Source organism: Panthera leo, chromosome A2, assembly GCF_018350215.1.
Source record: "Panthera leo isolate Ple1 chromosome A2, P.leo_Ple1_pat1.1, whole genome shotgun sequence".
In the NCBI taxonomy this organism is placed as follows: domain Eukaryota; kingdom Metazoa; phylum Chordata; class Mammalia; order Carnivora; family Felidae; genus Panthera; species Panthera leo.
In genome coordinates this window covers 113,658,217-113,677,513 of record NC_056680.1, presented here as the reverse complement: position 1 = coordinate 113,677,513, position 19,297 = coordinate 113,658,217, and the positions used below count along the sequence as shown (strand labels likewise).

Genomic DNA, 19,297 nt, shown 5'->3' with positions numbered 1-19,297 from the left:
TTCATAGCTATCGGTGTCACATCTTCAGATCTCTGGCTCTCTCTGCTTCCCTCATCACATTTTCTGCCTTCACTTGGATAGTCCAGCGTCCTTTTTGTAAGGACACTTGAGATTATGTTGGGTGCACCCAGTTAATCCAGGATAATCTCAACATCTCAAGATCCTCAATTTAATCACATTCTCGAAGTTTCTTTTGCCATGGAAAGTAACATATTCACAAGTCCCAGGGAGTAGGACTTGGACAGCTTTGGAGGGCAATTATTATGCCTACCACAAGTAATATTTGGAATACACAGTAACTCCTGAAAAAAAGGGTATTCATTCTTTCCCTTGGAATCTATTTTCAGATGGTGGCAAGTCTAGCTGACTTTTAGTTACAGACCAAACAGTTCTGTTCTTTTTTTCTTTCCTTTCCTTTCCTTTCCTTTCCTTTTCTTTTCTTTTCTTTTCTTTTCTTTTCTTTTCTTTTCTTTTCTCTTATTTTCTCTTTTTTTTTTTTTAAGTTTATTTGTTTTGAGAGAGAGAGAGAACAAGTAGGGGAGGGACAGAGAAGGAGGGGGAGAAAGAATCCCAAGCATGCTCCACACTGTCATCTCAGAGCCTGACCCAGGCTCAATCCCACAAACTGTGGGATTATGACCTGACCCAAAATCAAGAGCCAGACATTTAACTGACTGAGCCAGCCAGCCAGGCACCTCCCAAACCATTCTTTTCATTCAGCACCTCATGCTCCCTAGTTGTGGTTAACTAGATGCTTGCTAACTTTAAACATTTTTTGTTTGTTTGTTTCTGCCTGTTTTACCAAAACTGCTCTTTCCAATATCTAAGCCTTAACTTACTTCTCTCCTACTCCCATTATCAGATGTCTTCTGGTATTTTTCTTTTTTGCAAATTTTGGGGCCCAAACTTGTTAAGAATTTAACTACTTAGATCAAATAGGAGTGGCCATTTTAGAGATATATAATCATGGCTAAAAGACCCATGCCTAATAAAATCTGTCAAAGTGTACGTATTCACCATCATTTTTTGAGGTAGTCATTTTTTTTTTTTTCTGTGTATGAAGGAACACAAGGGCTTCAGTTTTTCAATGCAACAGAAGACAAAGTAATTTGCCTACAAAAGTAAAAGCTGCATTGATGTTTTAACATTTTTTCAAGTGGATTAGAATTTTGGAACTTTGAGTCTGAGGTCAAAAATCAACGGCAGATCAATTCCAACAAAGCTGAGTGGCATACATTTTTTTTAACCTCATAAATACTTAGGTTCCATATAGTTAAGTATAAAATATAAATACCTGTTTTCATAAGTAAAAGGGACTCTTTGGTATGAGATAGATTTCCTTTTACAGAGCATCTTATCTATTTTAAGATGTAAAGTGTAAGGTCTTCCATTTACAGTAAAGAGTGGAGTCCATACGAACAGTCTGGCTATTTGTATATTGGGGGAGAGAAGGGAAATTCCTATGAGAGTTGCTTTTCCCAAATTGAGTATTGACATAAATTATCTTTAGTTTGTAAATTACCATTGACTATGCTTTTAGTTCAAATATCTCTTTTTTTCTTTCAATATCTCTTTTTTCTTGTCACAAATTAGCTTCACTGTTTTCCCTGGAATTTGAATTAATCCACGCTGTTTACAAGCATTTTAGTATGTGTAAACGCAAGAGTGGTTACAGTAAGATTGAGTATTTTGGGACATGTGGACAAAAGGTTTCTGTGAATTTTCAGCTATCTTAGAAGAGCACCTGAAATCTGCAGGAATGGAAAAGAAAATATAATTATTATCTGTGCCTTCTTTTGTATTGCCCTCATCCACCCACACCCCATAGACCCTCTACTAAACACAGACAGGAATGGAATGCTACTTTATTTCTTCCAGAGCAGACTGCCAAAGATCACATCATTGGTTTGGAATTCAGAATGGGAAGAGCTTCTCCTTAAGAAAATTAGGATAAGACCTTTGTTAGCACATACTTGAGAAAGTATTACAGGTCTCTAAAGAGAGGCTATTTTTCCCATTAGGCTGTTTTGCTAGCTAATTATTATTTGGATTCAGGGAAGATACAACAAAAATAAGGGAGGGGTGTAACCTCTCAATCTCTTCTGTGCCCTGGATCCAGAGCAAAGGTAAAAAATGAGACCATCTGACAAATTGCTAATACTATTTCTCACTTATTCATTCAGTCATTTAGATTGAAGAAGGGGTATTTAAGAGCTCTTTTTGAATATTTGAAAAGAAAAAAGGTTGATCCCTATATTCACCCTTTACTGTGGTAAGTAAATTTTCGATGAATGAAAGATTTACACAACGTCAATAACAACTCAGAAGGATGAGTATTTTTACCACGGGGAGCTAGGAAAGGACCTTTCTAAACATAGCATAAAACCAACAAGTCCTATAAGAAGAGAGCTACAGATTTGACCACATGAAAACTTAAAATGTCTACATGGCAAAACAGGTCCTGAAAAAAATTAAAAGACAAATATAAAAATATGCAAAATATATATAGCAGATTAAAGGGATTATATATCTAATGTATAAAAAATAAAGAGAAAAAAATCGAAAAGAAATACTAATAAGCAGTAAACCTGCTAATATAATGTAAATTAAAAACACCAACTTTATCTGTATAGATGTAGATATACAAATACTCACATATACTTGATTTTGCAAGTCACATTTGACAAAATTAAATAATCCAATAATGTCTAATGTCTGATGTCTAATGTTGGTGAGAGTCAGAGAAAGTGAGTGGTATTTCTCATAACCTTTTAAGAGGAAATTTGAGAATATCTCTCCACGATAGTAGTGTGCTTTCCCTTTAGAGGTGCCTGGCTGGCTCAGTCAGTGGAGCTCGCGATTGTTGATCTTGGAATTGTGAGTTAAAGCCCCAATTCAGGTGTAGAGCTTACTTAAAACAATTTTTTTTAGGGAAGCCTGGGTGGCTCAGTCGGTTAAGTGTCTGACTCTTGGTTTCCATTTAACTCGTGATCTCACGGTTGTGAGATTGAACCCAGCATTAGGCTCAGCACTGACAGTGTGGAACCTTCTTGGGATTCTCTCTCTCTCTCTCTCTCTCTCTCTCTCTGCCCCCCCCACCCCGCTCGCATGTGCACACACATGCATGTTCTCACTCTCTCTCTCTCAAAATAGATAAACTTAAAAAAACCACAATATTTTTATTTAAAAAAATAATTATAATGTGCCTTCCCTTCTATCAAGCAATTCTCCTTCTATGAACAGATAAGAACTTGACAGGTATGTTGCAGAGGAGTTCTTGCATCAGGCAAGGAGCTTGAGCCCTTCACATTTCTTGTCCCTGCAGTGCTGAGAATCTGTTTAGGACTGAAAGTAACATCTACTTTTCTAGATGCAGGGCAGATCCCTCCTTTCTTCATAGTCGATTTGGGTCTCCACAACTGGAATAGATTTTTAAGGATGAGCCCATCAGGAATGAATCTGCTTAGAGGCTGTCTGGTTTTGTCCTCAGCTGTCAGGATCCCATGTACATATGGGGTAGGATGAAAGTTATTGTAGAAAAGCATGTCCCTGGTATGCTAGAGTTGAGGCAGCGAGAAAGCAATGTTTTCATGTCTGAGAGGTGTGGTTAATGTGGGGATGCCACTAGATAACTTTGTAAATAATGGGACATATGGAACACTAAATGCCGTGAGACCTTGGGGGACAATGTACCTATCTTCTGGGCTACTTTTACTCTCTAATAAATAAGGGAATTAACCTTAGTGTTTTTCTTTTGCTCTCTTATGGATTAGAATTTTTAAAATTCGGTGTTCCTCATAGAAGTGTTAGCTAACCCTACAGTGGTAATCATAATCTATAAGTGTATCACATCAACACATTGTATGCCTTTAACATACACACTGTTATATACCAGTTATATCTCAATTTTTAAAATATACAATGAAAATCAAAAAAATTCTATGTTCACTTGGGATAATAATTTGTTCTGTGTTATATCCAAGAGAAGACAACCCTGTAGCTAAGAATTTTCAGGAGACTAAATGCCATAATATCTCTCTCTTCTCTTTTCTCTTTTTTTCCCTTCCCTTTCTTTTTCTCTTCCTCCTTCCTTTTCTCACTCCCTCCTTCTCTTTTACCAATCTAAGAACACTTAGAAAACACCTAACCATGGTAGTTTACCATTGCTACATCAGAAGCCCCCTTCCTAAGATTTATGTTCCTGAGTATTAACCTAAGGGAGATGCAAACAACTATGATCTACCACTCATGTACGCACAGATAGAAGTCATTACTGAACCATCTCCTGAGTCAAGTCTTTTGGCTGACCCCAGCAGGTCAAACATTATAGGAAAGGAGACAGAGGGAGGTACATTCAGATTGCATTGCTAATCCCCTGGGTAGGGTCTGGAATCCTGTGAGTGTAAAGGGGCTTGAAAGCATTTCGGTAGCATATTTAAATGTTTAAAAAACAGACCAAGGGAAGACAATATTTCAGAATGAGAGAAAATAGTTTTAGAGGGCTTATCTCCTCCAATTGCATTAAATTGACTATAACTAATTAACTTTTTAACTCAGTTCAAATACTACTCATTCCTTCTTATTTGACCCTGTCTTTGCTCACTCCTTCTCACCTTCCCCAATCAATGTTTCTTTTTTTTTCCCCTGGATTTTCTCTATTAGGTCACATCATCATGTTGAATAAAAGTAAAATTCACACTACTATTGTAACACTCTCTCTTCTATCCCAGAGTCATTATAATTCTGTTTGTACCTGTGATTACTCCTATGCTTTTGTACCTTCTTTCAAAAAGCCTCTGTTAACCCATGAGGCACCTTTCTGTGGATTAAATAAAACAAATGCCTCTCAAGGATAATGCAGCCCCAACCAAGCTGGTGGCCATGGTGGGTTCTGTTTCACTTACCCCTTGCCCCCTCATCCAGGTTCCCTTGTGCAGTGAGCAGCCTTGGCAATGGTATGTGCCCACTCTGTTTTCACCTACTTCTCCTGCTCTCAAGTATAAGAAAAATGAATACCTAGGGGCGCCTGGGTGCCTCAGTCAGTTAAGCAGTTAAGCAGTTAAGTATCTGACTTCCCCTCAGGTCATGATCTCATGGCTTGTGGGTTTGAGCCCTGTGTGGGGCTCTGTGCTGACAGCTTGGAGCCTGGAGCCTGCTTCAGTTTCTGTGTCTCTGTCTGTCTCTGCCCCTCCCTCACTCATGCTTTCTCTCTCTCTCTCTTTCTCTCTCTCTCTCTCTCTCTCTCTCTCTCTCGAAAACAAGTAAACATTAAAACATAAAAAAATAAAATAAAAAAACACTGTTAGGAAGAAGAGTGTGTGAGGTGCTGGAAGAAATAACTTTGAAATATTAAAGAAATGCAAATTGGGCCAATTCCAGCCACAACAACTTCACTCTTTATGTATTCTTCCTTCTTTTTATGTATCCCCTATCAACTGTTAAAATGGGACTCTTGCTCTCAGAGTTTTTGCAGAGGCCTCACCTCTGAGAACCAGATATTCCAGCATTCCAAAGAGAGTATTGGACCACCTATGCAGGGTCTACTGAGACTGTGACTTCTGTTCTGCTGGCATTAGTCTTTGGCCTACCTCCAAGTGAGAATAAGTGATATGAGATTCTAGGATTGAGGGTATTTTTGGAGAGAGTTGTCAGTGGGGAGGTAGGGCTGGGAAGGGGAGTGTTTCTACCATTTCCAAGCAACTAAGGAAGGGGATCTGTAAGAGACACTCACAGAGAAGTTGTTATTATGTCCCCTGGAATGTAAGAGAACATCTAAAAAATCTGCAGAGGAGAGACTGTCTCTAGCTTGTTGCTGTAGAGCCATGGAGTAGAGAGTTTTGTTGTCATGAGCTGTACTTCTAGAATTTGGTGACTCAAGGATGTTCCCCTTGGTCAGATGACCCCATGGAAGGAACCAAACTGGGTCATTCTGTAATGGACTCTACCCAAGAGAACTGCCTGGAGGTGCCCCCAACAGATGGGGGTAACTTGCCAGAAACCACAGGGCAGGGGTCCAGCTGCTATCTTGAGGAAATTCTTACCTATGGGAAGTCTTTGAAGAATCCATAAAAGTGCTTCAGAAGAGAGAGTGTTGGTGTTTAAATTCTGTACCCTAAAAAGAGCATTGGTGCCAAATTATAACTCACCAATCAGATAAGGCCTTTTTTCCTCTTAACTGTTTTTCCTACCTGGCTCCAACCTTGGAAGAATGAAAACCCAGCAGGCCAGACTGGCAGATGAGGTGAGCAGGCAAGAAGGGAGAAACATCCTCTCCTCCCTCTGTCACTTATAATTTCCTGGTGTGTGGGGTAGACCAGAGCTAGTGGATGGGACAAACTTAAAATTCAGTAAATTGGGGAGTATTGGTAATATACTGGGTGCTAAACACAATGGATGGATTTTGTTATTATCTGAGAGTAACTGGTAAAGCCATGAGATGTTTTGGAGGCTTTATCCAGAAAGAGGGAAGTACAACCTGAGAGAACTACTATAGAATCACTGGATGGTGGGGGGAAGAACAGTGTTACTTTGTGTTCACATCTTTGCAAATTGCAGTTTAGTTACTGAGCCAGTTCTGTGTTAATACGAAGAGCCTTACTTGCAGAGATGTGCATATATGTTCCGGAGTCTGTCCCTTCTCACCTCAAGGATGTCAACCCCACATTTGTCTCTTTCCTTTTGTGCATCATTGACTTCTCCCTCTCTACTGAATCTTTCTCACCAGCACATAAAAATAACTTTAAAAAATAACCCATCTTAAAAAAAAATGATCCCATCAACCCTGTAGTGACTGCTCTGTTCCCTGTTTCCCTTTACTGAGAATTTCTTTGAAAGAGTTGGCTGACATCATGGTCTGTGCTTCTTTATCTCTTACTCTCTCCTTAGCCCACTTCAATGGGCTTTCACCTCCACTACACCACCCAGCAAGCTCTTATCAGGCTCAGCTGTTCTCCATCTGCATCTTACTTGGTTTCTCAGCCGAACTTGGTAAGGTTGACCAGTTCCTCCTTCTTGAGACATGTTCTTCTCCAGGCTTCTGTGTTATACATATATCTGAACTCTTCCTCCTCTACTGGTTGTTCCTCAACAGCCAGCTCTTCCTCCTCCACCAGCGCCTATCCTTAACCTCTTCTCTCTGTCCAAATTCTCTCCCTAAACCATTGTATCCATCCTGGGGGCTTTACTGGACAGTGCAGATGTAACACATTTCCACCCTTGCAGAAAGTTTTACTGGCCAGTGCTGGAAAAAAACGAAAAAGAAAAGAGGTTCTTGTTATTAAGTGAAGCTGACTTTAATCAGACTCAACAAAATAAATTTCTTCTTGTGTCTATTTTGTTAATTAAAAAAAATTTTTACCCATTTCATCAAAGTTTTTAAAATAAAGTAACATAAGGTTGCTCATCGTATTCCCTTATATATTAAATGTCTACAGTGATGATCTCCTTTGTCTTCCTGATCTTGGTCATTTATGTTTACCCCATCCTTTTTTTTTGATCAATTTTACTAAGGGTTTATCAATTGTATTAATATTTTCAAAGAACCAAATTTTGGCTTTATATTCTCTATTCTGTGTTTCTTATCTATTTCATTGATTTCTGCTCACTAATATCTCCTTTCTTCTATTTTCTTTGCATTTCATTGGTCTGAAATGGGAATTAGGTTTATTTATTTTTTTCAATCTTTCTTGACCCCCCAACCCCACCCACAAAATGCACTATGCATTTGGAACTATAGGTTTCCTTCTTGGCATCACTGTTTAATATGTCACTTGTATTATCATTCAGTTCATAATGTTTTCTAATTTTATTTGATTCTTTTATCCTTGAGTTATTTAGAAGCATATTACATAATTTCCAAGTATTTGGGGAATTTTCTAATTCCATTGTAGTCAGAGAATATATTCCGTATTTCTATTCTTCGAAAAAATGTAACACTTCCCTTAAGGCCAGCATAGAGTGTATTTTGTTAATGTCTACTATTAACATACTGACGTTGGCTCTCTTCTGGTTAGTGTCTGCACAATACATTTTTTACTATCCTTTTACTATTACTTCTATATCTCTATATTTAAAGTGATTCTATCGTCAACAGCATTTAGTTTGGGTTTGGGTTTTTATTCAATCTAGCATCATTTTTTTAAAATTTGGCTATTTGGCTCATTGTTATTATTTTAATTTATTTTTTTTAACGTTTATTTATTTTTGAGACAGAGAGAGACAGAGCATGAACGGGGGAGGGTCAGAGAGAGAGGGAGACACAGAATCTGAAACAGGCTCCAGGCTCTGAGCGGTCAGCACAGAGCCCAACGCAGGGCTCGAACTCACGGACCGCGAGATCATGACTTGAGCCCAAGTCCGACGCTTAACCGACTGAGCCACCCAGGCGCCCCTGGCTCATTGTTATTAAATGGAGTAACGGGTATAGTTGGAGTTAAGTCCACCATCTTACTTATTTTTTATTTGTTCCTATGTTCTTTGTTCATTTACTCCTCCTTTGGGGTTAATCAGGCATATTTTTAAGCTTTGTTTCTTGACTCCATTATTAGATGGTTAGTTATAAATTATTGTATTTTTATTTTAGGATTTCTCTAGAGATTTAATACAGTCCATCCTAATCTTTGTGCTATTATCATATAATTTTGTTTAAATGTGTTATAAATCCCACAAGACATTATTACTGTTACACAAAATACTCAATAACATTTTATGTTTATATTTATACTTTCTGCTGCTCTTCATTCCTTCTTTCAGTTCCGTGCTTTCATATGATTATTTCCTGTCATTGGTTTAGTAGTGTGGGTCTGCTGGTGAAAACTTGTCTCATTTTTATTTTTCTAAAAGTTTATTTATTTTGCCTTCACCTTTGAATGATATTTAAATGAGTATAGAGTTCTAGAATGGCACTCTTTTATTTTAGCACTTTGAAGACGTTATTCCATTATCTCCATTGGCTTCCATTATATGTGTTGAAAAATCAGTCTAGTTTTATTGTTGCTTCTTTGAAGTTAATGTTTTTTCTCTGGCTGCTCTTAAGATTTTCTCTCAATCCTTGATTATTAGAAGTTTAACAAAAATATGTCTACGTGTGTCTTTCTTTTTGTTTATCCTGCTTAGAAGTTACTGAGCTTCTTGAATCTGTGGAACATCTCTCACCAACTTAGGATAAGTTTTGGCCATGATTTCTTCAAATATTGTTTCTGCTTCAATTTATTTCTCTTCTTTTGGTATTCCAGTGAAATATGGTAGACCTTTTAACTTTGCTCCGTATGTCTTTACTGCTCGGTTTTGTTTTTATAGATTCTATCTGTGGTTGAATTTGTATACTTTTTACCATCCTTAGAGTCTGGTAATCTTGTCTTCCTCTCTGCTGTTGAGTCTGGTTAAATGCAGCCAATATTTTCTTGGCCTCAGATATTGTATGTTTCAGATAGAGGATGCCCATTTGACCCTTTTACATAGATTTCAATTCTCTGTTGATATTACTTATCTTTTCATTAATTTCCCCCTTTTTTCTTCTATTTCCTAGAATATATCAATCAGTTAAAATCCTTGTCTGCTAGCTTCAATATATGGATTGTCTGTAGGTCTGCTTCTATTATTTATCTTTTCTCTTGATAATCATTATAAGTCACATTTTCTTGCTTCTCTGAATGTGTAGTATTTTTGTTTGTTTGTTTGTCAGGCATGGTATACAAGAACACTGCAGAGACTACAGATAATGCTTCACCCTAGGGAGAGTTTCCACTTTCCTCATTAGGCAGATAGTTGGGGGTGCTTATCTTTGAGATGGGTAGGGTTTAAGTTGTATCTTTAGTGAGGCTTAGTCCACTTCTGTCTTTATCCCATTCCTCAAACATAGCTCTTCTGGGCTTTTGATTAAAGCCTGTAGGATCTCTATCTTTTCAGTCCTGAAAGACTGGGAAATTTAGTGCTGTATTTTGGAGGTTTTGAATTTAGCTCTTTATCCTCCTACTCTTTGCTCCATCAGAACCTCAAAATCTGGAAGATGTCCTAAGGGGAGCCTGGCTATGTGTTTGAATGACAAGACCTTTTTCTCTAGTTATACTTTTTATCCTTAGCACCACAAAACTAGAGAAGATTATATTATGCTCTTTGGAAGCCTTCAGCCCAACTTCCCAGCTTCCTTTGCATAGCTTTTGAACTCAGAAGCTGTCCCATGGGGAAAACCAGCTATGTGTTTAGTACTTCTCAAGTTTGGTTTCTCTCACCAGCCCCATGTGACTGCCAAAAACCTCTCTGGTTTCTCTTTCCTCAAGAAATTCTTCTTTACCAGCCAAATCTAATTCTCAGTCCATGCCCAGAATTGTCAAATATCCCCAAAGAAGAAAACAACTGGTAATTTATGTAGCCCTTATTGCTTCCTCATTTTCTGGGACCCTTACAAATGTAACTTTTGTAGTCTGTCTGGCTCTTTCTTGTTGTTCCAATGGGAATTCTAAGCTGCCATGACCTACCACGTTTTACTTAGGAAGAGGAGTCCCCTGATCCTTATGTTTATGGGAAAAGGCTCACCAATATGCTTACAACTTCAAGAATTGAAGAGGGCCATAGCCTGCTTCTAGTACTTGGATTCCACGATGTGGAAGGTTACATTGGTGGTCCAGACTTGGGCTGTTAATTGCAGAGGCCCTGAGCAATTAAATGGCATAGCCTTGGAGATACGGCCAAATTTGATGTGAGGAAGAAAGCTGCCAGAATGAATGGTAGCTTTTGAATGGACTATGTAAGCTTGCAGCAATAACTGTAACTAGCAATAATCAAAATTGACTGGTGCTATAGGATTCTGAATATGAAGTGGTATGAATGCCTTTATAAGTTTTTGCTCATATTATCTTTTTCATACACATATACACAAATACATACATACATATGTATGTATATATAAATGTATATAATATGTACATTTTTACTCTAACCCCACTTTTCAGTCATTATTAATAGGTGGGGATTTATTTTTGTATTTAATTATGCTTTTAAATTATATTATTCCTTTTCAAGAACAATACTGACATTTTAAACTAGATCCACATCTTTTATAACATGACTAACTAGTTTATAGTTCCTTTTTTTGGCTTCATGTTTTGGTCAGTTGAAGGATGCCTTCAAGTTATTTCTTCTAGAAGTTATATTGGTATTTTATAAGTACTTGCATGCCTGACCATGTCTCTTATTGTCTTCATGAATGAGAAATTACCTTGAAATCCTCAGGCTACAATTTTTTTTCCCCAAAACCTCTAGATCAGTGGTTCTCAACTTTGACGGCATATTGTCATCTCCCGAGAAGCTTGAAAAATACTGACGGCTGGGTCCCACCCCCAGAAATTCTGATGTAATTGGTCTGAGATGTGGCCTGAACATCAGGATTAAAAACAAAATAAAAAAAATAACAATAAGAAATATGCTTGGGCCCCATTCTAAGTCAATTAAACCTGAATTTCTGGGAGGAAGCGTGGATATTGGCACACTTCTTCTGCCTTGTGTGAGAAATTCTCAAATTTGCCAACCACACTGTCACTTTCCAACAGTGTTGATTTTGTGCTTTATTGCCATCAATGTGGATTTGAATTTTGCTTTCACATTCTTACAGTTTTTGTAATCCTTTCTTACTTGTAATCTCCCTTTTAATCTGATTCTGTAGTCTCTTTACGCCAGTTAACAGCTTTCTTACAGCTTTCCCCTCTTTTGCTATGGATGTGAGTCATTTTACATCTTACAAAATCATTTTCTGAAGTTTTCTTTTATATTTTTCAGGCGATTTTTTTTTTTAACATTTATTCATTTTTAAGAGAGAGACAGAGAGTGAATGGGGAAGGGGCAGAGAGCAGAGGACACAGAATCCCAAGCAGGCTCCAGGCTCTGAGCTGTCAGCACAGAGCCTGACGCGGGACTGGAACTCACAAACCGCGAGATCATGACCTGAGCCGAAGTCGGACGCTCAGCCAACTGAGCCACCCAGGCGCCCCTCAGGAGATCATTTTTGAAAGCTTGTTTTTCTTTTATATGTCCAGAATGATGCTCCCTATCCCTTTTTCCCAGAGTTGCTTTTTTTTGTTTTGTTTTGTTTTGTTTTTTTCTGTGTGGTTTTTTGGTGTGTGTTTTTGTTTGTTTTGTTTTGTTTTGTTTTGTTTTGTTTTGTTTTTGGTCAGACCCCAATTTTTATTTTTCTGGTGGTGCATTCTTTCTTTTTTTCTCTTATCTCAAATAAGGCAAAACCAATCATATTGGCCCCACTCTCAGGCAATGTGGATGATAGATGATTACTTTTCATAAATCCCCTTCTATAGTACTTTTACGCATTCTCATCTCCAAATCTAATTGCAGAGGCTTTTTCTGTGCATTGTTTTGCTATACAAGGAAACATCTTTTACCTCTCTTTGCCTGGCACTCTCATACTGTGATTGGGCACAAAGTACTGTTTAAAATTTTAATTCCAGTATAGTTAACATACAGTGTCATATTAGTTTGAGATGTACAATATAGTAATTCAACAATTCCACACAATGCCTGCTGCTCATCACAACAAGTGTACTGCTTAATCCCCATCTTCCCATACATCTCCCCCTGGTAACCATCAGTTTGCTCTCTGTAGTTAAGAGTCTGTTTCTTGGTTTGTCTCTCTTTTTTCCCTTTGCTTATTTGTTTCATTTCTTAGATTCCACATATGAGTGAGATCATTTGGCATTTGTCTTTTTCTGACTGACTATACACAAAAATAAACTCAAAACGATTGAAGACCTAAATGTGAGACTCAAAACCATAAAAATACTAGAAGACAGCATAGGCAGTAAAGTCCTTAACATAAGCTGTAGCAAAATTTTTCTAGAAGGGAACTAGATGCAAAATAAACTATCGGGACTATATTCAAATAAAAAACTTCTACACGGTGAAGGAAACAATCAATAAAATTAAAAGGCAACTTACTGAATGAGGGAAGATGTTTGCAAATGACATATCCAACACAGGGTTGGTATCAAAAAATATATAAAGAACCTATACAACTCAACACCCAAAACTCAAAAAAATCCAATTTAAAAATGGGCAGAAGACATGGGCACAATGTACTTTTAAAAACATTGTCCAGCAACGCTCTTACACACTTTTTCTCCACTTTCCACCCACAGTGCTTTCCTTATGGGGACCTCTTATCTCAGGAAGCTGTTCACTAACACCAAGATATACCTCCTGCTTTACTTCTGGCACTGTTGTTTTCTGGGGTTTTCCATGTCTGCCAGATGATGACATGAACTGGAAACAGTAGCCACCCAGAGAGCAAGACCAGTGGGAGAGGGAATCACTGATGTGCTTTCCAGTGGGCCTATGGCTGACTCTGAATCAGTGGCCTATCAGGAGGGACAGAGTTGAAGTTCCTTCCTGTCCTTCTTCAGAGAGATGAGTTGGGGTAAAAACTGGGTAGGCCATTCTTTATCTGTGTCTGGATTAGAACTAGTATATCTACAAAGCTCCATGGGTGGTTCTAGTGCATACAAGGTGGAGAGCCACTGTTTTCGTCAGCAGTTGGAAGGAGCTGAAGGAGGGACTATTGGGGCATCATTTCAAACTGGAAACTCAGGCTGAACCTGAGCAGACCAACCCGTGGAGGTGAGAGTCAAGTGGAAACCAAGACAAGTAGTGAATAGGATTTGCAGTCATCCACGTGATGGTGTTACTGGGACAGTGACCCTGAGAGGGGGAGAAGGGGCAGATCTGAGGAATAATACAGAAGCAACATTGACAGCCCTTGGATCCTGAGCAGATGTAGCGGGAAGAAAGGGAAAGAGTTGGTGACGATGTTAAAGATTCCACCTTCCTGAGTATGTTTTGTAGGCGTGAAGAAAGAAATATTTGTCTGGTCTCTTTAGAAATAGCATATTGAGGTTAAAAAGTGGCAGCATTTATTATTTAGCTTTATCTATTCACTCACAAATATTTACTGAACACCTACTATGTTCCAGTCTGTGTTAGATCCTGGGGATACAATAGTGAAAAAGGACATAGGCCTTGTCCTCACAGAGTCTTTTTAGTCTAGGTGCTTTAGATACAGACAGCCTCAATCAAATCAATCATACCAGTGAATGTGTATTATAACCTGAGGGGAATGCTCTGAAGGAAAAGAACCCCCCTGCTATGAAAACATGTAATAAGGGAAGCTGAGGAAGAAGCGGAGGGAGATCTGAAACACAGCACTCCAGGCGGGAGAACATTCCAGGAGGGAGAACAGGTGACACGTTTCCTAAGGGCTCTAGGAGATGGAAGAGCCCCAGTGTGGCAGGAACTCCGTGTGATGAGAGCAGGTTTGAGAAGAGGCCAGACAGGTGAGCAGCATCCTGCAGAAAGAAGACCCCTCTGTCACTCTGTCCCCTTCTGTCATTCTGTAAGCTCTGTGGCACTCAACTCTGCGCTGCTCATTTCTGTCGGTGTAGCAAACCGGTCAGAGGTTGCTGATCTATGCAGCCTAAGTGAGCAAGAGGTTGTTTTAGGCACTTCCCATGAAATTCTATATGATGATTAAGAAAACAAAAAAAACCTTTTTCTCTGCTTAGAACTGCTACAAATATTTAATTTGGTTTGGAAGGGCAGAAGTGTCCCAGTAAATCTATATTATAAATGTGTCCAAAGCTATCTCTTTCTGTAAATCCAGTAGTTTTTTTCAGTGAAGAAATTGCTGCATTCGACGTCATCTCTCTCTGAAAACAAGCAAACATGCACTTATGTGCCTACACTGGGCTTCTTAGGCTTTATGAAGCTTCCCTCTGTCATCCTCATCTTCAAACAAATGTACTCTGATCTGTGGTGTTAAAGGTGATTCCTCCTCACATGTGTCTTTTTCTCCTCCCTATTTCTGGGCAAGTTGTATGATAAGCTAGGTTGAGCCAAAGTGGGGGAAAGAATTAAACCCCACCAGAAAAAAATAAGTCCCGGGGTGCCTGGGTGGCTCAGTCATTGAGCGTCCAACTTCAGCTCAGGTCATGATCTTGCAGTTCATGAGTTTGAGCCCCATATCAGGCTCGCTAATGTCAGCCTGTCAGCACAGAGCCAGCTTCAAATCCTCTGTTTTTTTCTGTCTGCCTTTCCCCTGCTTGTGCTCTCCCCCAAAATGAATAAATATTCAAAGAAAAAAATAAATCCCAACCCCCTCAGGAAGCACATCTGATATTTCCCTATTCATAGTTCTTTGAATATGACTGATAGCTGTCAGAATAATTGCAGGCTGATTTTTCCCTCCATTTTTAAACTGATTTTTTTTGTTTGATTAATTGATTGATTTAGCCTGACATTTCTCAAATTTTGACCTTTATGTGACTTTAGTCCCAGCAGAACTTCACTTTTCAGTCCACACCCTTGCTACACATCCCCAAATGCCAGTACTTTTCTCTTATTCTAATCTAGTCTCCTTCCCCCACCCATGTCTCTCTCTCTCTCTCTCTCTCTCTCTCTCTCTCTCACTGGCTTTTCACACTTTCTGCATTTGGCTTTCACTCTCGTGTTGCCCTTGTACCTCCTCTCTTTCTTACTCACATTTTCTCCCTATTTCTCTCACACTCACTGTCTCTCTCTCCCTCTTATTCTCTCTCCTACAATTTGTAAAATGATCTCGCCAAACTTGTAGTTTCACCTACCACCTGCACAGAGGTATCTTCTCTATATTTGTAGTTATGGGGCTCTTTGAGTTGCTAATAACAAAAACCAGCTTTTACTGGATGCAAAAAAGAAGGGGAAATTTATCAGAAGGTTAGAGACATCTCCTAGAATCAAGGGTTGAACAATCATGAACAGATATGGTTCGAGTCCACTGCTAATATGTGAAGTTAAAATCACTAATTCCCAATCTCCTTGCTTTTCTATTCCTGGTTTCAAATTTTTGGAAGAGAGAATTTGACCATCTCAGACCTAATGGTGGATCAATCAAATCTAGATAGAGGTGCAGAGTTGTGTTAGGCAGGCGAGACCACTTCAGATCCGCCTATGTCTGTTGGGTTGTTCCCAGTGTTCATAAACTAGACAGCAACCCACATGGTTGTACACTGAAATCTCAGTCCAATCCTAGTTTTCTGCCTTTTGGATGATAGACTTACTCAGATGAACCTTAGCAGTGACTGAAATTCTCATTTTCCCTCTAATACCTACTGTTCTTCAATGGGTATCACCAAGAAAATAGTCTCTTGCCTGGTCCTCCAGCTTGGTTGTTATCAACAATCCCTGACTAGCTTCACTCCACACTACACATCCAGTAACAATAATACAAATCCATACCTGTGTGTAAAGAAGAAGAGAACCCAACCAATAAAAAACATAAAGCTCAGAGGATAATTACAAATAATTCATCAATTTTTTTTCAGCAGGAATTGGGCTTTGGTCACAGTAAATAGAACATTTTAATTTAAAAAAAGAGTTGTCTAATTATTCATTTATTTATCTATTTAAAATGCTTTCTGAGTACTGATTCTGTGCTGGTTTCTACTGGGGGCCATGAGCACAGTGGTGAGCAACATTAGCCATGCCCCTTGAACTTGGATCCTCTAGTCTAGCAAGGATGACCAAAGACTGAAGAGCCTTGCAGAGCTGTCTATAATTTACAATTATTTTATGTGCTCCAAAAGGAGATGAATGAGGGTCTATGCACACAGTAAATAGGAGGTCAGGGAAGTCTTTTCCTGGGGAACTGATGCTTGCTCTGAGATCAGAAGGCTGGGAGTGGGGGTGTTAGGGATGAGAAATTGAGAAGAACCTTCCGGGCAGAGGGAGCAGGGAGTCGTGGGCTCTGGTGCTTTTGAGGAACTGGGAATCTGGTGTGCCATGGGAGAGCAGAGATGAATGGAGGAGCAGAGTAGAAGGCAGATGGGACAGCAGGCTGGGCCAGCCCTTGTGAGCAGGTTACAGATTTCAGGCAAGGGGCCATCAAGAGCTTCTTAAGCAGTAATGCAACAGAACAAAATTCAAGTTTTAAAATGATTATGCCAGCTCCTGTGTGGGAATGAGCTAGAAGGGATTGAGAGAGGATATGGGCAAAGTGAGGGGTGCATTGAGTGAAATCTGGAAACAGCTCTTGTGAAATGTTCGCATATCTGTAGAATTGGCAGAAAGCCAAAATTCTCCGATAATTTTATGGTTGTTTTCACTTTGAGCCTGCCAGTCGTCATAGTTCAGAGGTTATATGAATAAAGTAGTAATAACGTCAAGACAGAAATGTTAAATGACTAGGTTTTGCCCCAGATGATGAAAGAATAATATTATGCATGAATCAAGGATAAGCCCTAGGTTTCTGGCTTTAGAAATTAGGTAAATGTTTGGTGTGACTGCCTGCACTGTCTCTTTTATTTCTCTTTGAGAGAAGGTTATCCAATGACAAGGGGCCATCTTGGTTATGCTTTTTCTTCAGTTGGTCAATATTCTAACTTTGCATGCATACGTAATTGATTTCTTTTGTCACCCACTATTGGAGATAATATATATCTTTTTTTTTTTTTTTTTTTTTTTTTTAATGCTTGTATTTTTCTTAAAGGCCTGAAAATATGTTTGGAGGATTGCAGGAAATACTGAATTTAGGTACTTAAGTCATTATGAAAGATATCCTTCAAAGCTCTCTGGTAGTTTATGACTCACTCTAATTCAAGTTTATTAAAAACATACTGAGGGATTTTAAAAGTAGCATTTTAAACACTGGCGATTGTTCATTTTGATGGAAAATTTGGAGGCAATCTGAGTATCCATTGCTAGAAAAAAGGAAGGCAAACTGTGCTGGACACAGAGATCAGAAGGAAGAGACTGGATGTCCACACAGCAAGAGCTGTGTTTGGTGTACAACTATTTCAATGGGGAAAATAGGGTTGAGGCTAGAGTATTTCAGACTCACAGTAAAATTTAATTTTCTTATAAAATTGTAATAGTTTACTCCTTCCTTCTTCCCTCTTTTCTTCCAGTCACTCATTCAGTTAGTGTTTTTTGAGTCTCAGCCACTGTGCTAGGTACTGAGGATATTGTATAGAATAACATACACATTCCTCCCCCAGTGGAGTAGGGAGATAGACTTAAACAAATAATCACATAAATACATGGGTACAGATTGTGATAAATTCTTTGGAGAAAAAATACAAGTTACTAAATTTCAAAGAGGCAGACGAGGATAGGCCTCTTGGACAAAGTGACCTTTGACTTGAGACGTAAAGAATGGTATTTCCCCAGGAGAAGCTGGGAGAAGAACATTTCAGTCCACAGGAATAGCCTGGACAACACACCCCAAGAGAAAAAGGGCCTGGTAGCCATGAGAAAATGAAAAGAGCTTGATATGAGTGCATACTGGAGGGAAGGAGACTGGGGTAAAAGATGAGGCTGGAGAAACATGAGGAGGCCAGGCCATTACAGGCCCTCTAAATCTTGTTACTAATCTTACATGTTTACCCACAGACGAATGACCTCTGTTGAAGGGCTTCGAGCTGGGGAGTAAAATGATTTGATTGACATTATAAGACTATGTCTATGCTATACGGAGAAAGGATTGGAATTGAATACGAATGGATGCAGTGGCTTGGGTGAGAGGCGGCTTGCACAAGGGAGTGGTAGTGCAGATGGAGAAACATGGGTAGATTTGAAAGATATCCTAACAGTAGAATAATTATAACTCAGTGTTACATTAGATATAATGATGAGAGAATGGTGAAATCAAGAATTTTTTAAAAGCAGAACTGTTTCACAGTACCTCGAAGACAGGGCATCAACAGAATTCCTTAGGGACTTCACTAATTGAGTGGATTCCAACCGCTCAATAAGGAAAAGTTACATGTTCTTTCTACAACTTGCCACAGAACACTGTATGACTTTGACATAGTAAGGGCTCCAGCAGCTTCGCTGTGGCAGGAGCAGCAATAACCAGAAGGTGCTTAGGGGAAGATGGCAGAGCAATGGGACAGACTGGAAGAAGTGTCTTTGTTCACTGGGTCTGTATGAGGCACTCTGGGAACTTCTGGAAACCTTGGTAGGATAGAACTTAAAAAGGAAGCTGAGGTCCATGTAAGTAAGCATGTGGGACAGAACCAGCAGCCGCTGGTTTATTACTGTTAGAGTGACCTCATTATGTGAATAAGTTGTATATGGGCTCAGAAGATTAGCTAGGGATATCAGGGAAGGCCTGGTCAGGCTTGAGGTGGGCCTGCTGGTTTAGGATGTATAAAGATAGAGGAATTGGGCGGGGCTCTGGGAGGGGTGTGTGTGCGCGTGTGCGCAGAACTTCAGACAGAAGAAACAGCTTCAGGACAGGTCCCAGGCCACACGTTTTGGCAGA

At 39.1% G+C, this 19,297-nt stretch overlaps 1 long non-coding RNA gene across 1 annotated transcript; it reads right to left on the bottom strand.

The window, feature by feature from the left end:
• Positions 1-3,217: 3,217 nt before the first annotated feature.
• On the bottom strand, positions 3,218-18,770 carry LOC122213500. The gene is made up of 3 exons (XR_006199548.1): positions 18,716-18,770; positions 6,967-7,240; positions 3,218-3,419 (listed from the first exon to the last, which is right to left on the bottom strand). It is a non-coding gene; the product is annotated as an uncharacterized LOC122213500 (long non-coding RNA).
• Positions 18,771-19,297: the final 527 nt, after the last annotated feature.